This window comes from Parasteatoda tepidariorum, chromosome 4, assembly GCF_982258835.1.
Source record: "Parasteatoda tepidariorum strain Cologne lab strain chromosome 4, Ptep-v5.0, whole genome shotgun sequence".
Lineage (NCBI taxonomy): Eukaryota > Metazoa > Arthropoda > Arachnida > Araneae > Theridiidae > Parasteatoda > Parasteatoda tepidariorum.
In genome coordinates this window covers 116200078-116227452 of record NC_141758.1, presented here as the reverse complement: position 1 = coordinate 116227452, position 27375 = coordinate 116200078, and the positions used below count along the sequence as shown (strand labels likewise).

Below are 27375 nucleotides of genomic sequence, written 5' to 3'. Positions count from 1 at the left end.
AGAAATATTGCATATGATAAATTATACTTTAAAGTAATGTAGTTCTTTTAAAAAAAAGTCTTTGAATTTTTACAATTAAACAAAAAACTATACTAAAATTTCACTCTAAACAAAAATTTTTGAAAAAAATAGGCAAATAAAAAAATGCAAAGAGGATATCATTTCTCAATGCCTTAAAAAAATTACTATTTTTGAAAATTTTTCTAAAACTAGTTTGAATTAAACTAATGTATATGATATTTTTAAAATATATTTTTAGTTCTGCAAATATCCCTAAATAAATTTAATTGTAACTTGAACATTGTTTTGTTGGACTTGAATGTGATTTACTTTAAATAAAGAAAATCGAAGGTTATTTGGAGAAACTGTTTCAGTGATTTTGTATTAAGAAAACCTCCAAACACAATTGATCATGAAAAATATAGAAAAAATTAAATAAAATAAATGAAAAAGATGAAGAAAAACCATGCATATTAAAATTACAAATTTTATTAAAAATTATTATTTATTAGCAACAATAACAGGAAAAATATAGAACATAGTGAATCATTAAATGTTTAACAAATATAAATGCAAGAATGGAAAAAATCATTCAGTAAACTTAGAAGTAGGATTGAAAATAGTTGTAACAAAATTTTTTTTAAATTAATGCTCAGAATGTTAGACGTTAAAACAAATTATAGTCAAGGAGTGGCTCTAAAAGTTTTTATTTTTTTACTTAAATTAAAGGCTCATTTTTAAGTTGGTAAAAGACAAAGTACAAGTTTTTAAAATAAAAAATGCTGCAGATATCTGGTGTAAATATATATAACTTTATAGCATAAAAGGGTAAGAGCATTTAAACATAACATACCAAAATGGTTACAACAGCTTAAGAAAGGTTTCTTAAATATTTACAATACTAAAGTTAATTATTAAAATATTAAGAATTTTCTAATTGAAAATAATAATAAAACAAAAACAGTTCAATAAATAAATTACACAGAAAACATTAATAAAGGATTTTAACTCTATTAAGCAAGATATAAAAAAAAATTAACCATTGCTACAGAAGACAGGCAATTTTTAAACTTAAAAATAAAAAGAAGGGAGAGTTAGAAAACAGAGTCATTAAATACAAAAAAAAATTAATGCAAATGAAAGTACACAATATTCGAAACAAAAAGGATTATAAAATGTTCAATAGTTAACTATATACAAGAATTAAATACAATTCTTCCTTAAAGTATTACAAGCAATCAGGGTTGGCAGGTTTTTGACATGTGACAGTTTAAACCATGGTTTAAACCGTCACGTCAAAAACCTCACTGTCAAAAATGTCGAAAATGTCAAAAACCTATATTCATATGTGAAATTTAATTAATACATAAAATTTATATATTTTTTAAAGGATAGTGTTTCTAAATATGTTCTAGAAAAAATAAATTTTAAATTTTGAAGAAACACTTATATTTTGAATAGTAACCAAAATCTTGTACTTTTGAAAACTCACATCTTTTGTAATATTATGTATTCATTTTCATGTGTTATTGAAAATCTGCAGTGATATTATTAAGAAATTTATTTATAACCAAATTTAGTGTATAGTATAGATTATACTAAAAATTAGACATTTTTAAAAATAAACATTAGCAGTTTTGTACATTAGACATCTTCTTTTAAAGAAAAATCTTTTTAATATTCTTTTAAATCTTCTTAATAATCTTTTTAACATAAGACAATACAAATTTAAGTGCTTTCTGTTAAATACACAGAGTAGTTAGTGTCGATTTACAGTATATTCAGCCTATTCATTTACTATGCTGAAAATTTAGTTTATCCAAATACTTGTGAATTTCATTTTGCTGAATATGATATAGTTTTGTTGAATATCTAAATATTCAGCTGTTGAATAATTACTTCTTGCTTTCAAGATATGCATTATTTGTATTCTTAATACAAGTGGAGAAAAAAAAATTAAGAGATAAAAATTGTTTTAAAATGATAAGTGTAATAATTATAAATAAATATAATAAACAATATGAATTATATTTATCATTATTCATAAATATAACTACTTTTAAATTCAAATTAACATACTGGATAATAAAGATATTCGGTATAACATTAAAAAAATTTTTTTATACACTTGTATCTTATATCAAGTTTGTATTTATACAACATAACTTGTACGTTCCTTATAAATATTAGTTATATGTTCCTTATATGTCAAAAATGCATAGTAATAAACTTTTAATTTTCTTAAGTATCAAAAAGAAAAAAAAATTTTTTTTTAATATAAATATTTAAACAATTTTTGTGCGAAATTTTTCTGCACATGCATTTGAATATAAATTTCTGAGATTTTAAATCTGTTATTTTACCTTAATTTTAATTAAAAAATATTTTAAAACCTGCTGATTACCTATAGTATAATTAAATTTCAATATAATGCATGGCAACTGTTGGTAGTTTTGAAGTTTATATATTTTCTTGGCAAACTTAAGTTTTTGACATTTTTGACGGGTTTTTGACGGTTTAAACCAGTATTATACCCTTGTCATGTCAAAAACCACTTTTTGACGTCAAAAATCCAACCCTGCAAGCAATCCTGTTCAGAAAGTTTGATCTGTATTATTCGATACTAGTTTATAATATTTTCATACTTCTTCAATACAGTTAGCTAAGATAATTAAGTACTTTAAAATACAAAACTAATTTTAATTAAATAGAAGAGAATAGTATATTTTATATGAATAGTATATATTATAAAAAGTATATATTATAAAAGTAGAATAGTATATTTTATAAAAACATAACAAGTCAAATGTAATCTTAATAATGTTCAGAATGGTGATATTAACAATTATGTGACCAAAACAAACCTAGTTTTATTGATGCTTAAATAAGAAAATCTAAAAGCTGTAAGTACATAGAAGTCATAGAATGTGATAAAAATACAAAGAGAACAAGGAAAGAAAAACAAATTAAAAGAGTAGAAAAACTGCCAAAAATAATTATATTTATTTTAAAAATTCTTTTAATAATTTTAAAAAAATTAAAAATCAAGAAAACAATATATATTTAAGTCTTATAAATTCCCTGTCAGCTCACATGATTATATCCGTAAATTAGAGTGCTTTATAATATTGTATTAATATAGCAAAATATTTTAAAACAGATCTTGTTTTGGCTATATTAATACAATATAAAAAGCACTCTAATTTATGGACATATTCATATGTGCTGGCGGGTAGTTCATATCACTTAATTTGTTTTCCTGCTATTTAATTTTTTTAAAAAAGAATTTTTAAAATATATTTAATTATTCTTGGTAGTTTTTTTTGTCTCTCTCTCTATATATATATATAAAGCATAATAGGTAAATACAAAATGGACAACAACAAAAAAAGAGAGAAAAACAAAGGAAATTAAGAAAATCAATACGTTTCAATACTGTGCATAAGCTGCAAGCATATAGAACTCATAAAATAAGATCAAAATACAATACAAATCAACCAGATATAATTGTGTGCATTGATGAAGAGATTATATATATATATTTTTCCAGATTTCTATAAATTTCTCTTAATAATTTTCTTTTTTCATTATTCTGTAATTTTTTCCATGTTTTCTCCACATTTTGAACTTAAATATGTATGATATATATATTACCAAAATTTGTAAATACCTTTTTTCTCCAAAACTTTAAGTCTAGTATATGAAAAAGAAAAAATAATTCTATGCTGGACATATGTATATGCCCTTTTATTGCTTTATAACTTGAAATTTAGAAGAATGCCAACATCCAGAAATAGTCTCAAAGTCATTTTTCACCAGGTACAGAGAAAAAGAGTTACAACATTAAATTCAAATCAAATAAAAATTAATTTAATTATTAAATTAATAAAATATTTATAAAATCTTAATACATTTCTTAAAATAGCTTTAATATTTAAACTGATATGGGTGAATAATAAATGGGTAATGTTGAATGCATAATTCAAAAGCAAAACTAGTTATTCCTCTTCGACGTTTTCATTTATTTCTACTTGAATTGAAATCAGAAGAGTTTTTTTTTTTCTTCTTTTTTTACCGTCAAAATGAAATTTTAACTTTTATTATAAACTTTCATACAAATTTCAAGTAGTCAGCTGGATAAATTACTTAAAAAATGTAATTTTTTCTACATATAAAATTTAGCAGAAAAATTCAATATAATTTAAACAAGTTTTGCAATCGAATGACTCATATAGAAGAAAGAAATCTTATGTTTGGATAAGTTAGTTATTTGTATTAAATTTTTTAAGAAGTTTGATGAAAAAGTGTTTTTGGAAAGCACCAAATTAAAAATGGGGTAGCAAATAATAAAACATTTAAACACAGAAATTGTTGAAAGAAGAGAAGTCTGTAGCAAGATTTTTAAAATAAGGTGTTAAATCATTTTTCAATTATTTTCGATACAAAGTGTTGTTACAAATTTCTATCTTCTCTCGATGCCTTCTTTCAATCCCAGCTACTATGTCGGTAACCCAAGCAGGGAATTTTCTTTTTTGTGTTTGCTTCAATCGGTAACCACTAATGGCAGGGGTCATTTCTTCTTGCATTTCTGAAAAAATTAAGAAAAATAAAATAAAACAATCAAAAAATATTACATTTGTGTGACAATCAAAAAAGTATTACATTTCATATCAGTTACGTTTCAAATACAGAGAGAAAATAGTAAAAAAGTAGCATATTTCAATCTCAATCTGTTTACATTAAAAAATTGTTAAAATAATTTAAAATGCTTTAATAAAGCCTTAAAACATTCACAAATTAAGCTATATTTTAGACTTTTCCCAGACCATAACTTTTAATTAGGTATTTGTGATCAATGACAAGCATACACTCTGTTTTTTAATGGTGGACATTCTGATAAAGAAAAGAAAATGTTTTGATTGTATCACATTTGCACAATCCATAACACATTTTACTTATAATACAAACTAATGAGTAAAATGACACTCAAATCAATACTTATAAAAATATGGGGGAAGTATTTTTGAGCTTTATCTATTATAAAGTTAATCTAACACACTGTGAGATCAATTCAGATTTAATGTTACGTAAAAAAAAAATTAAGATGTATAATATGCATTTTAATATAAAATCATATATGGCATTGAATTCTATTCATTTGAAGAAATTAACTGTATTCCTATTTATTGATTTTTAAAATACCACGAAAGTTTATTTCAGTTACAGACAAAACTAAAGATAGGTTTTGAAAAAAAAATCATTTTGGGCTTCTTCAAAGCACGAAGGGTCTAATTTTTATATTTTTTAAGCTTCCTGTTATAACATTAATCAAAAAGGTACTTTATGTACTTTGATTTGTGAAATATTAATTTCCTGTAATGTACAGCATATAAATTTATAATTGTTTTATTAGAGTACCCATCTAATTTTATTCTTTCATTGTTACTAATTACTAACTTCTGCTTATGGGCAATTCTATGATACATAGGACAACATAATTAAAAGAAAACCTTTAACAGCAACTCTCCATTAACAAATTTCATTTATTTAAGATATGAAATTAAAAACTTTTGCAGTAATAATAATCAAAATTATAACGTCTGTACATTATCTGTCAGTAACTTGTAACGTTAGTCACAGAGCTTTTTCTAAATTTGCCACTTTCTCTCTACATTTTTATAAAATAATCTCATTATTGCTTATGGAAGAAGAATTAAGTGAGGAGAGAAGGAAACATCTCAGATAATTAAAAAAAAGTATTTATCAATGAAAAGAAAGTTTAAAAAATAAGAAAACCCAGCAAAAGCCTATATCAGTCACTATAAAACTAACCTATAATGAAAAAAAAATTTTTTTTTGTTGCTTTTCTAAAAAAATTTCAAGCAATTTTTACGAAATTCTGTGTGTTTTTTTTAAGTATAAATATAAAACTTTAAATAGCATTCCATTTGCTCCCTCAGTAGTGCCGGGATAAGGACAATTATTCCTGTCTCTTTTCTTGCCCCCAGATGCGTTTAACCTTGGAAACAAATAATATCATGCTGATATTAAAGCACAAAATTTCATTTGTAACTAAAAAATGAAAGGCATCAGAATGAAAAATCTCTACTAAGTTATAATATCTATCTAATGGGGATTGTGTTGCTTAAATTCAAAGCAAAAGTTGTTGACCAGTTGAAAATATTTTGAAAGACCATAACCCAGTAAATTATAAGTCACACTTTTTCATCTTATTTTATATATTAATATTAAATAACTATAAAATAATTTTAAAAATCATGTTTAAAAAAATTATATAATGTATCATATTTTTTAAAATTTAATAAAATTTCAAAAATAATAAAAAGTGTAAAATTTCCGGCGTAATACAATGTCTTAAAAAATAACAAAATTTTAAAATCATATGAAATACAATAAAAAACTATTTAATTAAACATAATTTGAATACCATATTTTAAGTTCAGGGTTTTAAAAGTTTTTATTATTTCTTCACTCTGGTTCAGAAAGGTCTAATTTTAAAATTAAGATTTTGGGTATACAAGTAAAAACATATAAAACCTGTATTTTTAATTTCATTAAAAAATAACAGTCAATAAATGATCGAAATAGAAAATTTTGTTTATAGTTAAAATTGATATTATGCTCTAAACAGTTTAAATTGACATATATAAAACTGCAAAAGAACTCAAAACCTTTTTCTATATGCAATTTTAATGCTATATTGTAAATGTTTTATTTCATCAAAAAATTACAGCCTTGAAGAATTTTTTTTATGTACTTTAACTTTACACATGGAGTATAACAAGGGGCATAAATATAGCCCCTTGGTTCAAAAATGTTCAGTATAACTGAAATACACAAAAGCAATAAATAAAACCAGGTATGAACAAAAATTCAAAGTGACTGTTTTTATTTTTCACTGCCAACATATTTAAAAAATAAAATTTTTATAGAAAACTTTTGCATAAAGAGTTCAGAAAATTCAAAAATAAGTATAACAGATAAAACAGAAATAAATAAATTAATTAAAATAAAACAATAATAATAATGATAAAACTTACAAACTATTATAATTCCATGCAATAGAATCAAGCTGCATTTAAATTAAAAATTAATATTTGGATTTCAACTATTAAATAAACAAACACAGGAATTCACAATAACCAGACTAACAAAATTAAACATTATATTTTCAAAGGAAAAAAAAAGTCAACTTTATTCATGTTATTTCAAAAAATTTTTAACAGTTAAAACTTTTTTGAAATTTCTATCAATAAAAACTTTAAACTTAAAATAGTTTTCATTAAGACAACAATACCTTAAAATAACACCTACAAACAAACTAAAATACCTAAAAATGTAGATATTTACCATTCAATGACTGAGAGTATCCCGGTTTGAATCTCCTATAAAATTTACACAAGTTAGATATAATATATAGTTATTATACTTAAGGAAAATTTACAAAATGCAAATGTCACATTAAATGAATACATAAACACAATGGGACCCTTATGAATATCAGTCTCAGATATAGAATTACAAAATTTTAAAATAATGTAAAAAAAAAAAATTTCCACAAAAATTAAAAATAATTATTTCACTCTTTACAAACAAAATTTTTAAAAATTTGATTTCTAATTTAAATGCCAAAGAGTGCCATTTATAAAAAATTATTAAATATTTAAAAATAGTCTAGGTAGAAATTTATTATCCTTAATATTATTTTGTTAATTTCACATAAAATGCATCCATAATAAATCTTGAATGACTAAAAAACAATGTAATCAACTGAGGTGTAAGAACTAGGTAAGTCCTGATTTACAAACTTCAGGTAAACTAAACTAAATAAAACAATAGGTTTTTTTAATCATACACTGAAAAGGGGTAGTTTAACATTTGTGCCCAGTTCCAGAACTAACCTAATATTCACAGTCAAAAATAAATTAAAAATTTCTTTGAAAAATTTGGACTTAACTTGATGTATTAGTGCCCTAATACATCAAGACAACACATTCAAAAATGTTTTGACTGAAAAATACAGCATAATAGAAAGAGATATAGATAAATGACTGTAAATTAAAATATTGGTTGATATATTCAACACATAATAAAAATGTGCACAGGTTAGATATGAATTATGACTTTTATATACATATTCATACACACACAGAGTGGAACCCTAATTTTAGGTTTTCCATCGAACAAGAACTAAAAAAAGCAGGAAGTGCAATAATGTAAAATTACCATAAAAATTAAAGTAAATATAACTTTTGACTGAGAAGAGAAAAAATAGAAATATATTGAGGAAATAAAACAGACATAGATTGAGGAGCTTCCGTAGTTGGACAGCTGATTTATCTTTTATAGTGATTTAAAAAATTTTGGAAATTCTCTGCAGTTTTCCAGTTTTTTATGACTTTTTTAATTCCCTGTATTCTTCCGGTTTTTCCAGATGCTGTAGAAGATATGATGCTGTCCAGATGCTGATGAAGGTATTTTCACAAAATTTTTAGATACTAATTCATATTATAATTGAAACTGTTGTTAAAACAAGATACAATAAATAACATTTTTAGAATTACTATTCAACGAAATTGGAAGATTATTTATAAATACATATTTTTAATATTATTTTCTCAGTGAGTAAGCCTTGTTATGAACAGTTTAAAATTATTTTTTTTTTAAAATTGAGTTAAATTAACACAAATATATTAAATTAATGATGTTCATCAATGCAGCAAGACTTTCTCTAAGACTATAATGAAGAATAAAAATCAAAACGCCAATTAAGTTACTGATAAAAACCTGAAAAAGCTTAGTGGCATCTTTTGACACCAACACAACCTTTTATAGTGGGGGGGGGGGGCAGCCTGCAAATTGAGAAAAAATTATAGAAAGCAATCTTGCCAGCAGTATCTTAATTAAAAAGTGCAGACAAAAATCAATATAACATTGCAAGATTGTTTCCTGGGACCATAAAACTTATGTGTGCCTTCATTGCATGGACTAAGCATAAATCTTCTGTTACTATCAAAATGATACATGAAAATTTCAAGAATAAGATACAAAACCGTGTTTCACTTTTTTAAATGACCTAAAAGCCTCTCCAGAGGTAATTATACATTTTTGTTCTAAAAATGAATACATTTTTAATGAAATTATACTCAATTGTATTTTAAAATAACGAGAGTAGTCCTTTAAGATTAAGATTCGAAAGACAATATTAGACTGAAAGACAGAAATTAAGATTTGAAAGATAGTATCCGTTGAAGGAGTTTCGTTGTTGAAATGGCTGCAGTATTTAATACATTATGTTTAATTTTTTTAGCCGCCCTCTCCCCAACCAAGAGACACAACTATGCCAAAGTTGCACAAATTATTTATCAACTAGCTCAGATCTTTTAATGAAGTGCCAAGTATAGCTATCACACTTTTTTGATATTCCACTTGATGAAGTTAATGAGTAAATTTATGTTAATGACTATGAGGTAAATATTTGTTTAGTTTCTTTTTAGTAAACGTTAGCTCTCAATCAATGAAGCACAGAAAATGTTGTTACTCTAGCTACTCTACTTAAATATAAGGATTTAGGATAAAATTATTTTAATTTTGCTGTAGCTGGGTTTTAAATTTTAAGGAATATGGTGAATTTGTAACTAAAATGAAGAACTTTGTAGAACAGCACATGAAGTGACATTTTTTAACAACAAATTGTCCCTTTTGAGAGAATGTCTTTAAAAGAAACAATTAGAAAATATGGTTCTTTACTCTTTGCAGAAATACAAGTTGACAATTAGTGCACTGAAGTGTTTTGCTATTGTGTCAGAAATCAATTTAAATGTGGAAGGGAGGAAAAAAAATAGGTATGTGCAGTTTCTCAATTTTTACAAAAATGTAAGTTGAAAATTAGTGTACAGTTTTACTATAGAGTTAGTGCAAAAAAAAAACATTACTAATTTTTTTTACTGAAATATAAGGTGACAATTAATTAAGTTTATTAAAATTTTTTGCTAAGCTCAAAAATAGAAAGAAAGAAAAATTTACAAGATGTATACAGACTATAGCATATATAAAATCTTGTTAATTCTTTACTGCAAGTTTATTTATTTGTATTCATGATAAAAATTCTGCTATTATAATTGTTATTTTTCCTTCAATAAACATTCTTATTATGATAAAAGCACTCCTGCAAAAGCCAGTATATTGGCCAAGGGATCTGGCAAGTTAAGGCTTAACAGTAGTATAATGATGTAAGTGTAACAGCTTTAAAATTGCTTCAGGTATTATGAAAGCTGTATATTCCACAAATATTTCATTTGTTTTGATAATATATTTTCATTTCTTTTTTTTATTACATAGTAATAAAAACCAAATAAAAAATGTTAATGCATTCCTTTAATTGACTATAGTTAATAAAGGTTAAAATGATTGCTAAAAACAGATAAGTATTCTTGATTTTTCACTTAAAAGAGCTAGGAGGGTTTGGTCTTTAACATATTCAGTATCATAAACTGTTAAAAACTGTTAAAATTAACAACTGTTAAAATTGCTAAAAACTAATGATGATAGTTACAATGTAAGTTTTAGTAATACATTTATAATATTTATTAAACTATAGTTATACACCAATGAATAAACATATGCTAATACATATAATAATATAACTAAATATATTATGAATAATTATGTCAATGTAGAAAGTGTAGCATAAACAAAATTTCAGCTTATCTTCACTTTCTTTTTATAAGAAAATTCTACTCTTCTAAAGAATTTTTGAAATCTTTACGCTGAGTTATTATTTTAAATTTCATATTATTGAAATCAAAATGTTCTATTTCATTTTTATAATTTGCAGCATTTTGTTTTATCAACTGCACAATATTAATCAAAGTGGAATAAATCCAAATTATAACATTGGATCAGTTTAAAAACAGAACAAAATCAGAACAGAATTCTGACAAAATCAGAAAAAAAAAGCTGATAAAAGCATAAATTTTTTATATTTTGTAATTAGTAATTTAACTTTTAAACTTAAGAGTTTCAAATCACCCTATTTTATTCTATGTAAAGGAATGATGACATAAATAATTGTTAGAACGTTTAAGGTATTTTTCAATAATTAAAATGTCTTATTAAAAGTAACTTAACAATTACAGAGCTTTCAGCAAGCAGATCTTTTGTTAGCATATAGTGTTCATATATAAAGTACATTTACGTATGAAAAGGATATGTTTTTTCCAGAGAAATTTACTTTTCAACGTAAGTTTAACCTGCACAAGAAAAGTGGTAACTGAATATTACTTCAATGAGCTAATTTTAGGTGAAAATAACAAACTTATATTAATAAGGATATACAGTTAATTAAGTTTAAAACAGTTTTTTGATGTGTCGGTTCTATCAATGGTAAAATTGTCAAAACTTGATAAGAAGTGAAACGTAAATAAATCTACTCACTGTCTGAAGTAATTTTAGAGTTAAAAGTTAACAAAGTTAAAATAAATAATGATAATTACTCAGAATGCACTTCACGCCGTCTTTATCTGTAAGTCGCGAAGTATTGTCTAAACTGCTAGCAAAAACACAAGACTATCTTTTGTGAAGTTAACACAGTTGACTGAACCTAAAATATATGACAGCACACTCTTAGATCATGTTAAAATTATTTAATGGAAATAATCACCTTAACACAAAAGATCATAATATTTAATGGCCTGAGTAAAACATATGTAGTCCTTAAAATTTCTTTTTTACATACATTGTATGTACATTTATTAGGTATTATTAAAAATAATAAAACAATTTTCACAGTCACAAAATCAATAAAAATGTTAATACAAGGGAGAAAAAAACAAAAAATACACACTTAATGACTATTTGCTTTACATCTAACTAGAAAATTATACAACATTTAAAGTAATAGATTTTCTATGCCTTTCTCGAATACAATGAATATTGTAATTAGTTCATTCTAACTCATGTATATTCACACTTTGAAAAAACTGTAAAAATATTCATAGATAAAAAAAAATGAAGTTCTGAAACTATTCATCATTAACTAGCTGAATACCCATTTTTTTTGTACAGAGTGAAATAAAGTAAGCCATCACTTTATCAGTACTGAAACAGCCTACTGATTGAGTAAATATCGATTGACTAGTCATTATTTCAATTATTTTTCAAATAATGTTCTTATGAAGCTTTTTCAATGAAGCATTATGCAGCAATTTCAAGAAAAAAAAATTTCATACGACCTATGATTTTTATTAAACCAGGCATACATATGTTATTATAGTAGGTTTTAGGAATTATGGTTTCTGGTTGACCATGGCGATCAATAAATTTTGAGTGATTATACTTTTAGCTTTTCAATTATGATCAATCTCATTTTTAGTAAAAAATTATGTAAAAAAATTTTTTTCAATTGCATTAAAAGTAATTAATTTATTTAAATTTTTTTTTGCCATTCTTATATGTGTTTTTAACAATCACTAGGAGAAAAATCCTATTTATCCTTCTCTTTACACTAACGCGTATTCCTCAAACTTGTAATTCTGAATTTTGTTACATCGTGTTAAAAAAATACAGTGTATCTGCTAGATTTCAGATTTTCAAATTCATAACTTTTCATGACTAATTCCACGAATTTTTCATGACTAAACGAGGTTACTATTTTCTCCAACAAAAACACAACAATAAATTTAAAAAAGCATTATACCATTAATTGAAATGATAGGTATAATCAAAATTGCTATACTCTGCATCTTCATATTAATAGATTTTAAATTTAAAAAACAGAGTAAAGAAGGAGTTGAAGCAATAAAATAGCTAAAAAAAATACAGAAGCAAATAATAATTTTTTTCTTTTTCTCTGCAGAATTATATTTTAAAGATACTTTTCGTGTTCATCAGAAAGGAAAGAAACTCCTAGTTTTTTTGTGTACTCATTTCCTATAAAAAATTCGTCAATGACTGGCTTGCTTCAGTTAGAATTTGATATTGATAAAATAAAAATAATAAACAATAAAAAAAATTCTGAAATCACAGAAGTTTACAAGATAATGCCCTCTAGAAGTGATGCTCTTTCTTTCATTTTTTGAAAGAACACCATAATTTTTAAAGAACATGATAAAAACATTTTATATTTTAATAAAATATGACTGTGAGTGGGGATTTTATAACAAATTCAGATGTTCAGAACACAATGATATTTTGGGGGGGGGGGGGGCTAAATTCCATTTTAAAAATTAGATTTTTCAGCAATCCATGTTTTTTTTAAAAACAAAAATAGTTAAAATCATGACAAATTTTGTTTAATACAGAAATTTATGGTTTTCCATGATTTCTTACGATTCTCCAGGTGCACAGATACCCTGAAAATAGGAATTTGAGAAGTCCCGTTGAAATCCATAAAAATAACTGCACAATTGCGATCAAAAAACCATATGGGTTTATAATTTCCCCATTTTTATTTATGTAATTCTTCAGTTTCAATTTAAAATAATTTATTTTAAATTAAATTTATTAAAATAATTTAAATATATTTTTTAATTTAATATTAAAAACTCACATAATGATAAAGACAAATGAAGAAAAACAGACTCCAAAAATATAAACTAAAATAAGTACGTATCTTTACAATCAATTTACAAAAGATTGTAAAGTATGTTTTAGTACAAACAGTTTGAAGAATAAAATAACTATTTTATTACTACTTAATTTAACATAATAGAGCTTTAAATTTAACAATATTCTTATTGACATATTGCTGCATTATATAAATAAGAAAAAAATATACTTTAGATTAGATTAAAAAATAATATTAAAAATGTAATTTGAAAATTACAATTAGGAATATAAGCATACTGGATAAGTACAATACGATTTATTTACGCTGGTGATGGAAAACACCTAATCCCCATTGATACTCTCTACTGTAGCAAAAGTAGTGTGTTTAACAAGTAGATAAAAATAAACTTTGGGAAGCTTAAATTCTTTCAATAATTACATTACTTAAATAATTTTAAAAACTACAAGAACATGGAATGTCTCTTTTATTTTAAACATTTTTTAGAGACATTGACTTAATCTTAAATTTGTTCACTTTATTTTACATCAGGTACGGCAAATTTCGTCCACAGTGATGAAAAAAACCACCTTTAAAGAAATAGATTTCTTTCATCCCAATTGGAAGAAACTCTTTCCCAATCAGAAATATTAAATATTTAAAGAGTTTTTTTTTCTAAACAGTTTATAACTGCAATCTAGTTTAAATAATAATATTAATTTTTGAGGTTTTAATAACCTATCATTTTATACATAGGTAAAAAACAAACAGCAGAAAAAATTCTGAAAGTTTTTATGACTTTCTAATGAAATTAAGGGTAGCTAGTTTATCATTACTATTTCATTTTAAAGAATATATTAAACTCGAATTTTATAATTAAAGAACTATCAAAATAAAATAACTGAATTTTATAATTACTACTAAATCAATAAATCACATACTGAACATAGATACAATTAAACACCCATATTGAATTCTCAATTGCAAATAGTTTATTTTTATGATTAAATAATGTTAATTATGAATACTCAAACCTAATGATAAACTTCCCGTTACTATAAATTTAATTTGTTTCAGTTATAATATCTATTCTTGAGCAATTGTATTAGTCGTTTTTATTTTATTCCGTTTTGTCCAGTTTCTTCCTGTCCTGTAAGAAATAAGTTTCTTCTGAAAAAAAGGCCACCATTTAACATAGATGATTTTGTGGCAAATCATTTCTATGTAAACATTTAAAAATTGTTGATTAATGTTTATTTGAAACTGTACAAATTCCCATAAGCAATAAATCTCACAATTATAAAGTACGTAAGAAATTTTTTTTTTTTTTTAAAATTATGTTACAATCAAACTGGAAGTATTTATACGAATAATAGAAAATTTTATTATATAACTTTCTTTCAAATTTTTATTTTCAAGAGAACAAATTTAGTTTGAAAGAACACGTTTTTTTTCAAAATTATAATTCAATAATTAATTGAAATTTTAAAAAAATTAACTTTATAATTTTGTTTTATCCCAATGGTATTAATGAAAATTTTTTAATACATCCTCTTCTAGGAGCAGGGATAAAATATTATGTTAGCTTTGTTTCTTTACATTAATATTTGTTAGCTCTGTTTCTTATTGTTCATGGCATTAATTTTTTTTAAAGATTTGGATATATTTTCTTGTTAATATAAAGTTATTACCAGTACACCCTTTGTCGAACAGCTTAATACAGCCGAAGTACTGTTTTTTCAAAGATTTTTATATCAATTGATTCACTCTAATAGCATTCCCTTCATCCTATAAGAACTAATTTTACTTAAAATACCACAATCAACAGACCTGAGATTAACATTAAATTCAACTTAAACAATATTTACTGAGTTTGTTTTCTCCATTACTCAGTATTAATGTTATATACATACACTAAGATTATGTAGAAAAGGTCATATAATTAAAATTAAATAAGTAAATAATTGATTTAAAGAAAGGAAAGACTTTAGTCAATACCCCCCCCCCTAAAAAGTTTTATTTAGGCAAAGTGGAAAACAGACCCTGAAAATTTTTTAAAACAAAACCATTTTTTTTTTGGGGGGAGGGGTTAAAAACCCTGATACAAAATGCTTTTGATCTTACTTTTTTTTAAAAAAATACTACTTTTATATTATTCATTTTATTATTTATATTACTAAAATCTATTACCTATTGTAAGATTTTATTTTTTAATAAGATTTATGTCATCCCTATTTTTCTCCCAAAGAAAATTTCATAGATATTTTAGCAGTTTCTTAAAAAACTGGTTTTTATTTCCTTAGTTTATGTTTCATTTATTTTGAAACAATGTAAGAAATAACTTGCAAAATAACTATTAACTTGCATTACAATAAACTGAATTGCAATTACATGTTTATAATAAAATGAACTGCTTTAATATTGGATGACAATGCTTTTTTAAAGAGTATCTTATATTTCTTTCGCATAGTTGGGAGAGATCTAATTCTTCAAAGGTAGAATATTTAATTGTTTTTTCTACTGGGGAAGAAACTTGTCCTATTTAGTTTTCAAGTGGCATTTTTGATAATTTATATACAATTAACTTTACAAAATATGGTACAATAGGAAGCTCTTAACTAAACTTATTTTCTCATAAAATGACTTATTTAAAGAGGTCACAGAATTTTTTTTTATTCAATATACATATAGGGTTGCCACAGGCAACTAAAATGCGACTATTTGCAACTATTTTTGATCTGAATCAACTTTTTCACCTGAAAAAGCTAAAAAAAGCAACTATTTTCAGGAAAAGGAGACTATTTGGAGACTTTTCTGAGCTCCAAGTGATGTTTTTAATTGCATAAATTGGGTTGACAACCTAGGGCCCAAGGTAACTTCTTTATTCTACTAAGTTTTTTATTTATGCATTAGTAACCTATGATCACTTCATTATATTTTTCTGGAAAGTTTTTTCTTAAATTATTTAATATAACATTGTTTAGCAATTACTTTAATTTTTTAACTGCACATTATGTTTTTCTAGTTGCTGATCCTGTATTTTAATGCAGAAAACCATTCATATTTACAAAGGAAAATACAAAACTATTTGATGATTAAATGTATTTTATTTTCAGTTATGTTTATTATGTTGCAATGAAGCAATTTAGTTAAAGTGAATTGCATTTTTTTAAAATTTATGTAATAAAAAGTGATGTATTAATTTAGTTATTTCTTTGAATGCGATTTTGATACATAATAGTAGGAGTTATTAAAATTTCTTTTAAACAGAGCATTGCATCTAAACCTAACATCTGTTGTCAGTAAAAAGAAAAAAATTATTGCAAAAAAGGAGAGAAAAATAATAAAAATAATATAAGAAAAAAATTATTTAATTTAATTTTAATAATTTATTATAAATATTTCATATATTTTTAACAATTAATTATACAAATTTCATAGGATTGTTAAAACAAAAAGTATCTTGAATAAATTACTGATAATTACATAATTACAGACACATAACTGATTTTAAGACTCCAAGTTCTATTTTTTTCTTTTGAAAATAAACGTATTCTTTCTTCGGGCATATATATATATAAAGCTAAATACTTTTTGAAAAAACAAATGTCAAACTGAGCAGTCTTTTGTATATCAATAAAAAATTTCCATTAATATTTAGACTAATTGAAGTGGATGAACCAAGTTCTTGAAATCAAATTTTTTTTTATTATAGTATTTCTTTTCAAATAAATTATAACTATATCTATAAGTACTTAACAAGATAAAAAATTCTTTCTATCTCAACAATTTACTTCGATTATTACTTATATGCCAAAATTAGGAATTTAATTAGTACTTAACAAGATTAAGATTTGATTTGTCTGCTATATATCGAAGAAGAATAAATTAATTTAGACCAAGATTCATAAAAAAAAAATTTAAATTACTCTTGGAAGAAAGTCTTTTTTCATTATTGATATAGATAAACCACATGCTTTTATAAGTTTGAAATTTGTGTTTAAACAAATATAAAACTAAATGTATATAATTTAAACATTATTTTCACCAACATATAGAAAATTGAAAAATTTTACCACTAAAAATATTTTTTAACACAAAAAAACTTACCTTAACAAACATATCTGCATCCATATGACCAAACTCTAAAATCTCACGTGTGAGAACACCCATAATGCAATAACATTAATCTGCACTCTCAACAGCCATGATTCTACTGCAGATTCAATATAAATAAAAATTAATATGATAAAATAAAACATGAAAAAATAAATTTCTTTGTTGGAAAACATTAATTAAAACAAAGATTTCAGTATTATGTGTAAGTATCAGTACATGGATAAAGAAAAAAGGCATATTATATTAAAGTTAAACTTCTTAAATTTTATAAGCTGATTATATTTTGGACAGAAAAGGATTAAGAGTAAAAGGATTAAAATCTTTAAAATTAAAGTAGCTGTATTATAGCAGTGCTCCCGAAAGAAAAGAAAAATAGCTAAGCTGGTTGCAGCTGGCAGTTATTGTTGCTGGTTATTTCTAGAAAAGTAATATGAAAACATTTATTATTTTTAAATTTAAACTGTACAACACTTTTTTACCTTTTTATATTAGAAACAGTCCTATATAGATGTTTTAACTTTAAATCTTGGTGGAACTAACCCGCACTTGGTGTAAATAAAAACAATAACTAGAGAAGGAGATTTAACTTTAAACTGTACGAGATTTATAAACAGTCTGATATTATTAAATATGTGAAATAAATAGAATGGATTGGATGGCCCACGTGATTCGAAGGTGTGATGACAATATAATTAGAAAGATATTACTTTTTAGATTCAATGGATCAAGAAAGCGGGGCTGATTTGGAGGAGTCTGATTTTCTTGGAAATAATTAAAAGAATCGAAGATCAAAGATAAATCGGAAATCGTTATGGAGAAATCTTCAGAGAAAGGCATTGGCCTACATTTAGCTGTCTGACCAACTATGATGATGATGGAACTAGCCTGCATTAGCGTTACAAGGAGAGAAATCCAAGATAACCTCCCACCGCAAGGGAATTTAATACTGATATTTTGCATAAGAATAGTGGTTTAAGTATAGATGTGGGTTGAGTAAATATCCAGTGGTTAGTTTTTTTTTTAATTTTAAAAAAAGATAATTATCCAGGTATTTACCATTGCCTCAGGTAAATAACCCCAAAAAATATCTGGATATTTACCACTTTTTGGTCTTTTTAAAGCATATAACCAGAATTTGTTTTGCTTATAATTCTGAAAATAATATATTAATTTTATCTTTATTTTCAAAAACAAACTTTTAACTATACATATCGGTTTCTAAAGAAATATTTCAAAAAAACTGTAAATAAAGAGGAACATGATAAATTTATGTAAAAAGGTTAGCAATTTAAGCAAAGGTTAGTTAGAAAAAATTAATGTAAAAAGGTTAGCAATGTGTGATGTAATAAAATGGATATCATATTAAACCATTTAAGTTCACATTTGCAATTTTTTAAAGAAACACATAATTTTTTTCAATGCAATGGGTTAAACTGGATTAAATAGAAGAAATCCTGAATAAACAAAGAGAGTACGATTAAAGTTTTTGGAAACTAGGTTTTTAAAAAGGTTTTAATTTATACTGAGTTTGTAAATTTAATATTGGTTATAAAACTAAAACTACAAATTTCATGTGAGTACTGAGTTGGATTAAATAGAAGAAACCCTGAATGAACAAAGAGAGTACAATTAAAGTTTTTGGAAACTAGGTTTTTAAAAAGGTTTTAATTTATACTGAGTTTGTAAATTTAATATTGGTTATAAAACTAAAACTACAAATTTCATATCTAAATTTGAAGAGAAATTTATCAATAAAACAATTTAATTTAAACTAAATTTGTCTGGTTTAAAAATAAATAAATAAATGTAATTAGTTTAAAATCCTTTGATCTTTTGTTTAGTTTTTTCTGTATCTGTTGTTTAGGATTTTCAGAATCTGCATTATTTGATTAAAAATAATTTTGTTTTTAAAAATTAGACATATTTGTGACATTTCAAAATTTAATCCTTATCAAAATAAATATTGAAGTATGCAATTTTTTTATATTAATGAGTTATTTTTCAAGCTTAAAATACAAAACAATTTATACAAAGGAACAAAATGTAGTCTTATTTACTGTATTCTATAAGAAATATTCATTATTAATAAAGCTCCTGAATGTTGTTCTATGTCTTTAATTAAATTATTAATTTTGATTAAATATTTCTTTAAATTAAAATATCTTGTGATTTGTATTAAAAATACATCGTGCGATTAGTAATATGAAACATTTTATAAGTTTTTAGTGATAAGTTTTGTCAATACAAAAACTAATTTAAGAATAAAAAGTGAACATGTACATCAACTGCTTTTAATACAGTTTAATAAATAAAATTTTAGTCATCTAATGTTTATTCACATAATAAAATTAAGAAAGATAAACTTTATAAATTCTAAATCAAGTATTACTCTACACTTATACCAATCAGGAGTAAAAGATATTTAACGCCAATAAAATTTATAATAATTAATTATTATTTATTTGTAAACTTATGCTAGGTATATTTTCACTTTTTATGTCCAAATCAGACCAATGATGCCTATAGCATTTAATTTATGAAAAAGAATTTTTTTTTAATTGAAAGCAATAAATGATGTGTATTTAATTAAAAAATATTAAATAAATACAATTTTAATAAAGCAGGGTTTGTTTTTTTGCAAACTTTTAGAAGATTTTCTATCTCATTTGTTAATTCATTAGCAATTATGATGTAAAACTCAACAAATTTTACAGCTACATAAGACATAATTATTATTTAGAAAGATAGCATCACTTCATAACTAATTATGGATCAATCAATAAATTATGCATTATTCATATTCAGGATAAGTATTGTATGATAAATTTATTAAAGTACATTACTTAACACTTGAATATATTTTCGCACTTCGAAAACATATTTGTGGCAAAACTTTCCTTTAGATTTTACTTTTAAAATCACAAATTCTGAGAATTAAGATTAGATATGTGAATTTTATGAGTATTAAACCATAACTTCTCTCAAATAAAGAAAACTAAAAACAGTACAATTTTACTAATTAGCATGTTAAATTGAATGAATTTTTCTTCACAAATAATGAATAAACTTTTGAAAATGTAAGTAAATCTTAAATATGCTTTAAATATACATAATTTTGTAAAACTTTAAAGAAACAGATAATCATTGAATTTGCAATAAAATTGATAAATACCCAATTATTTATAAATTTTGGGTATTTACCTTGAGTTAGAAAAACCCAGGTAATTTACATCTACAGGTTTGAATGAGCTGTGTGCAGAATTCGTAATATCCAGCCACTGCTGAAGTTTACAACTGGGTTACCTAATTGTGAGATGAGCACTCCACCCTCTGAGCCACCATGACTTTTTATTAACTTTCTTAAATTTGTGTATAAGTGACATAATTTTTAGTCTTTTAACAATATTTTAGCTTTATTTGTATACAATACAAAATTAACATAACCTTTATTTGTATTATCAGATTCAGTTTTACAAATTTTTATAGAGGCAATGTAATTTTTCTTATACATTTGTCAAACGAATAAATGAAATTTAACTTGTAACAGTTTCTTATGATGCTTAAAAGCAGAGATGTAGTATAAATATTTGGGTAAATAGCGGCCCATGAAAAGTTTCTTTTAGGCATGCCAAAACAATTAAAAGAATTCACCTTGATTAGGAAACATAGCACCTGAGAAACTTTAGTTCGAACATCTTAATACGAAGTCAGAACACACTGTGAAAGATTTGTTTAATGGAGTGACACTAGTTGACAATTGAAAAATTTTACAAGATAAAAAATTTCTATGTATGAAAAAATTTGCTAGGATCTACATACATTTGCAAGCAAAGATTTACTGGCTTGAAGACCGTTTAACAAGAGTAAAATTAGACAGATATCAACAAGCAATCTCACTACTGATTTCAATAACACTATAAGAAAGTGTAATAGACTTGTCTTATTAAAATTATTATAAAATTAAATGTGTTTGAAGTTATAAGTAATATAGTTACGGTATCTTAATTATATAAGTATATATATCTTAGTAATTGTCACTGGTTTATTAAATAGGTCGCACGATTCCCACAAAGAGCAAAGGGAAAATGTCTTACTATTAATTAATGCATACTTGAAAATATGTATATATATATGAAAATATATATGTAATATATATATTACACTGGAAAAATAAAAAAATCATGAAATATTCATGTGTTAATTATTTAAACATTTACCATTCCAATTTCAAAGTTCAATTGAAAACTTACAACTCAAATTATCTTGACTTAATAGTCCTTTTGAACCTTCCTATTTAACAATGAAATTTTTGCTCATTTCATTATAAAATTCAAAGATAGATACAATAAAATGTAATTATTCTTACAACAGGAAGACGAATAAGATATTTCATATTCTAATACAAAGATGTCTTTTGTATCATGCATGCGAGACTTTATAACAGAAATTAATGTTTAAAAAAAAGCAACTCATATCGTTTTAATGTGCTTCAAAAGAAACACTTAAAACTTTAAGATAAGATGCAGATTTTTTTTCTAAGGACAAATACATATCAATGAATCTTTTATAATACAATTTATATTGATTATATAAAACACATTTTACTTAGGCTTGGTGAATACCTAGTACAGAGTGTGTAGCACTCTGTACTAGGTATGTAATACTAAGATACATAACACTCTGTACTAGGTAAATAAAAAATAAGCACCTTTTAAGCATTCAATTTTAATCACTTATAAAAAAAATCATAATTAGGATATGTGCAGATATAAAAATTATTTCTTCCTATCGTTAAAAGTTTTTCATTTATATAATCAACAAAATGCAAAGACTTTACATAATCATGATAAAATAACAAGTTACTGCTAAGTTAAGCTTCTTTTTGCAATGTATGACGACGATTGACACAGCAATGAAAAATCTTTATTTGAAAGAAGGACAATTAAGCACTTTTTATAAACCCTCAGTGGAAAAAAAAAACCTTTAAATTCTTTTAAAAAATATGAATCATTTTATAAAAACTCTACACACTCTGTAGTATTCATAATATGGCCACAAAAGAATTTTTAATAAAAATGATTCTTATTAGGAATAAATTAAAAAAATTTCAAGTAACCTTGCATCTTATTTTGAAATGATTCCTTATGAGTAAAACTATACACAAATAGCCAAAAAAAGGAGAGGGTAATACTAGACTAAAGCAAAATACAATGTGGATCAAGCAAAAATGAAAATGTCTTATCATATTTGTGCTTTATTTATTCAAATGTTTTTTGTTTTTTTTTGTTGCTTTGCTTTAATCATGCCCATATAATTCATTTAAATTAACATACAAAGAAAATATGCTTGAAAATAAAATTTCTGTTAGAAATTTCTGTCAACTTTAAATTTCAAAGTACTTTCCTAGTGGTGGCTTCACATAAGTTCTGGTCTTTCAAGTCCTACCTTCCTCAGTAGTGATTCAGTTCATTTAGATATATTTGCTTATTCTCATTTAAATTTTAATTTGCAACCACTAAAACTTTTTTGAAAAAGGTTTAAAAAATACACACTAAAGGTGATCATTTTCAAATACTCTGTACATACATTTACATATATAAATATAGAAAATATTTCTTTTGAGCGAATTTTAAAATTAAACGGTTACAAAGTAACAAATTGCTTGCGATTCTTTGTTTCTAATTAAATTAATTTCATTGATTCAACAAAATTTTAAAAATATAATAAAGGAAAGGAAACTGAAAGCAAGATAAATAGCATTTAAATTCATTATTTTATTAATTTGTCCATTTAGAAACCAACAATAAAAATAAAATAAATCACCTGAACAGGCTCGCGAGACTTGCTAAGGCAATCCCATGCACAAGCAGTATTATAAACTGAAGCAGATAGTAAAACTAGATTCTTCGTTGAATTTTATAGCATCGTCATGACCTAAACTGATGAATTATAGTAAGCGATAAAAAGTATAAATAACTGTCAATTAGATCAAATTCACATACATACTAAGAGAACTTTCAAAATGCTAATATTAGCCTAACTAATAAATAAACAGTAAGGTTTGTTTTTCCAGGCATTATAATCTTTCTCTCTCTCTTTTTTAAGGAATGTTTCCTGAAATTACAAACTATAAGAATTACAAAAGTGTTTTTCTGCCTAAGATTTTACCTTAAAAATAACAAATTGAAAATATACTTTCTTTACACTGTTTTCTAAGGATTTAATTAACTTTACTTTAATAATTTAAAATAAAATATAAGCTACATTATTACATTTAAGATCATTTAAAGAACACATTTTGCTAAAAATTTATAAAACAAAAACATTACCTAATTGTATTTAATTCATTTATAGAAAATGGGGGAAATAATTTAAATGAAATAATTTAAAAGTGTAAGTAGAAATCAGACAGTAAAATGTAACTTTCAGATTATTGTTTTTTTGACGAAAAAAAATACATTTATGTATAATAATAAAATGAAGATTTTGCGTGTGTACATCTAACTCCAGAATTGTTTGTACTAGCGTCCTGGAATTCGAACAGCAATTTTTAGGAAAGGAGGCAAAATTGTCTTTTGCAGCAAAAAACAATTATTGCCTCCTTTCCTATAAATTGTTAGGTATTTTCACTTAGCAGATGAAAAGTTGATGGCTTATTTCATGTTATTTGAAAAGCGCTGACTTTTTATCTGCTTCCTTTTAAACATTTTATAAGAAATACTTACAACACATTTCAGTATAAACTTTGTATATTCAGTATAAAATATAATATCCTAAAAATTTACTTGAACTACAACTTGATTCTTATATGTTACATAAAATATTTATTTTTTACTTTTTTGCAAAAAAACATCAAAAAAAATTTTTTTTTTGTTTTTAAATAATTTTATCTCGAGTTATATCCTCCATTTTAGATAGAAAATGAAGCATGCTAACAATGTTTAAATTTCTCTTTATTCCTATACCTATTCACTTCCGAATGAGCTGTGTTCCGGTGAACAAAAATTTTTAGTACTACAACACTGACACTTGTGCATGGTCATAAGACCACTGAAATTCACTGTAATGGCAACAAACAAGTGCCATGTACAAGTGAAACAAATTAAACTATAAACTAGACAAAATTGGAAAATTAAGAGAGAACTGTTAAAATAGATAAATAAAATATGCAATATACTTTTTTGTTGTTGTTACTCACTTATGTTTAATCCCTTTAGACAAGTTACACCTGATTTGAAGCTATATTATAGTTTTAATAATAATAATAGTTTTTAATAATAATCTTATAATAATAATGGTCAACTTTATATATTTAATTGTCATTAATAGTAGGTCAAATTTAGTCTATAATTAGTGGTTTGGACTCACAAATGCTGAATTCAGATTTTATATCAATTAATATTAATATTTGTTGTTAGTGAAGCATTTTAATTTTCATTTTTATAATATATTATAAATATTCAGCATTCATAAGACTCACTTTAAGAATTTATTTTTACATGTGTAATTTGTAGCTTAGCTTCAAATTTTTTAAAGAAATTTATTCAATCATTGTTAAGGTGTTTTGAAATAGCTTTCAGTGGAAACACCTGTTTAATATGTAAAGAACATTGGAAATTAACTAACACTGCTAATTAACTAACATTAAATTAACTAACATTGGAACACTATAAAAAGGTTTAAAATTTAAAAAAAAAAAATTTTTGTTTGAAACTTGTATCTATTGATACTGATAACTTAGAATTTGCACACTATGATTTAAATAGTCAACTATGATCGTAATTACCAACATTGAGAGGGCGAGATGATTCCTACACCCGCCTTGGCCTTCCTCCCTTCATCTAATTAACATTAAAAAATAATAATCTTCAAAACTCTTCTAAGAGTTTCATTAGAGAGAAGACATTTTTAGGCAGATTTAATCCCACAGTGGTTTTAAAACCAGTTTGACAGAATTTAATTTTATAAATCAACTTTATTTTTTAATGATTAAATTTTTAGTTAGAGAAGTTTAGAAATACTATTGCTACTCAAAATTGAGTATAGATTTAAATATTAGTGCTTCCCAAAGTAATGGCTACAGCTTTAAAACTTGCAGGCAATGAAACGTGGGAAACTATAAAATAAAAAAAAGCACAAAAGAGGAGAAACTTAATGCTTCCTCAGGCAAACCTCTACATATTATTACTTTTTTTAAAAAAAAAATTAGGAGGTTTGACTAGGGATTCTCCCATCGACCATTTTTGCCCAAATCAGACAGCATAGCCGAAAGGCAGCTTCAGCACCAATAACTGCAAATTTTATGATAATTACTGTGTAATTCTAGACTACGCAAGTTAATTTCCTTTAGCGTGATGAAATGCAATGTTTTTTTTTCCCACTCTGCTGCACAATGATTGGAATTTGAGATTTGTGTAGCACCCAAGAGAGGGCAGTGGCATATTTTCAAGAGTAAGGAATCATTTATCCTAAAAAATTGTGCATGAATGGACATGATGTGGTGTTAATGGGAATGTACATAGAAAACTAATAAGCATGGTTAAAATCAAGAATAATTCAATGCGTAATTATAAAAAAACATAAATTTTTACTTTGTTTTGATTACATATTTTTGCACATAAATTTTTTTTTATTATTATTTGATAAATTTAATGGAATGTTTATTTTGGAAATTGCTTTTTTCATTAAGGGATTTGTGCATTTTCTGCAGTGATGACAGGTAGATGGGATGATCCCAAATTACCCTCAAAAAGTAGCTGTCTCGAACAGGTAGTGATAAGGAAATATTACCTAATGTAATGCGAAAAAAATGCCATTCATTAAAACAATTAAGATCCCCAATAATTACATATGAAATCAACATTAAGAAAATTTTTCTCTCCCCCCCCCTAAAAAAAAAGAACATACCTGCATGGCATCGAAACTTTCTTATTATTTGAGCTGTTCTAACGTCCCAATAAAAAAGGCTTTTTGTCCATTCCACCGGATGCTATATGTGAGCTATTTGCTGAAGATTAAGCATCTAAGACTTTATATCCATGCCCCATATAAGTCTTCAAGATCGACGATTGCCAAGGAATCTAATATCCCCATAATTTCATTGATTTATCAGATCCACCGGTCATACAATAGTTTCCATCAACTAAAAGTAAATAAAAGGGTTTAGCAACAAAAACAAAGAGCTAATTAGTTTACAAAACATACAATTAAAGCGGATTGCGCGAACAGCGCCTATTTTACAACAAAATTGATATCTTAAAATATTAGGATGTCCCATTGCTAGAGAAATACATAAATGAATAAAAAGTTTTTAGTTTGAAAAAGTTTCTAGCTTAGCTCTACCAACTTTCAAACTTCCTGCAGAGAATTGATTATGATGGATTGATGGATCTGCACCCCTACTGGTTGTGGTAAAAAAAAATATAACATTAATGTATAGCTTACATAGTATTACAGTTAAAATCTCTGCTATGTGTTAAAAAGCCATAAGCTCATAATTTTGCAGCATAAAGCTGAAAAACTGTTAAGCGTAAGCAAGTTCGAATTTTACTAAACTATGGCTGTAATTGTAATTGTTTATGTTCAGATCCCCGGATTGAAATAGCTAGTGAACGGTCATACCGTGCTGCTCCGATACTATTATCATGAATTCGAGAGCCCAGATCTCGCGCGCCTAAAAGTGGTATTAT

General features: G+C 24.8%; 1 protein-coding gene and 1 long non-coding RNA gene across 14 annotated transcripts in view; both read right to left on the bottom strand.

The window, feature by feature from the left end:
• The window catches only part of LOC147812596 (pre-mRNA 3' end processing protein WDR33-like), a 612260-nt gene that overhangs the window by 211355 nt on the left and 373530 nt on the right, over positions 1–27375 (bottom strand). The window lies entirely within an intron of this gene.
• On the bottom strand, positions 474–27268 carry LOC147812606 (uncharacterized). Of its 13 annotated transcripts, none has more exons than XR_015433449.1 (7): positions 26594–27090; positions 23510–23620; positions 17678–17783; positions 11517–11623; positions 7372–7406; positions 7062–7093; positions 474–4588 (listed from the first exon to the last, which is right to left on the bottom strand). It is a non-coding gene; the product is annotated as an uncharacterized LOC147812606 (long non-coding RNA). The 13 variants fall into 13 exon arrangements; XR_015433452.1 differs by lacking the exon at positions 7062–7093 and having other exon boundaries at positions 26594–26828; positions 27033–27064; XR_015433453.1 differs by lacking the exon at positions 7062–7093 and having other exon boundaries at positions 23510–23625; positions 26594–26828; positions 27033–27050.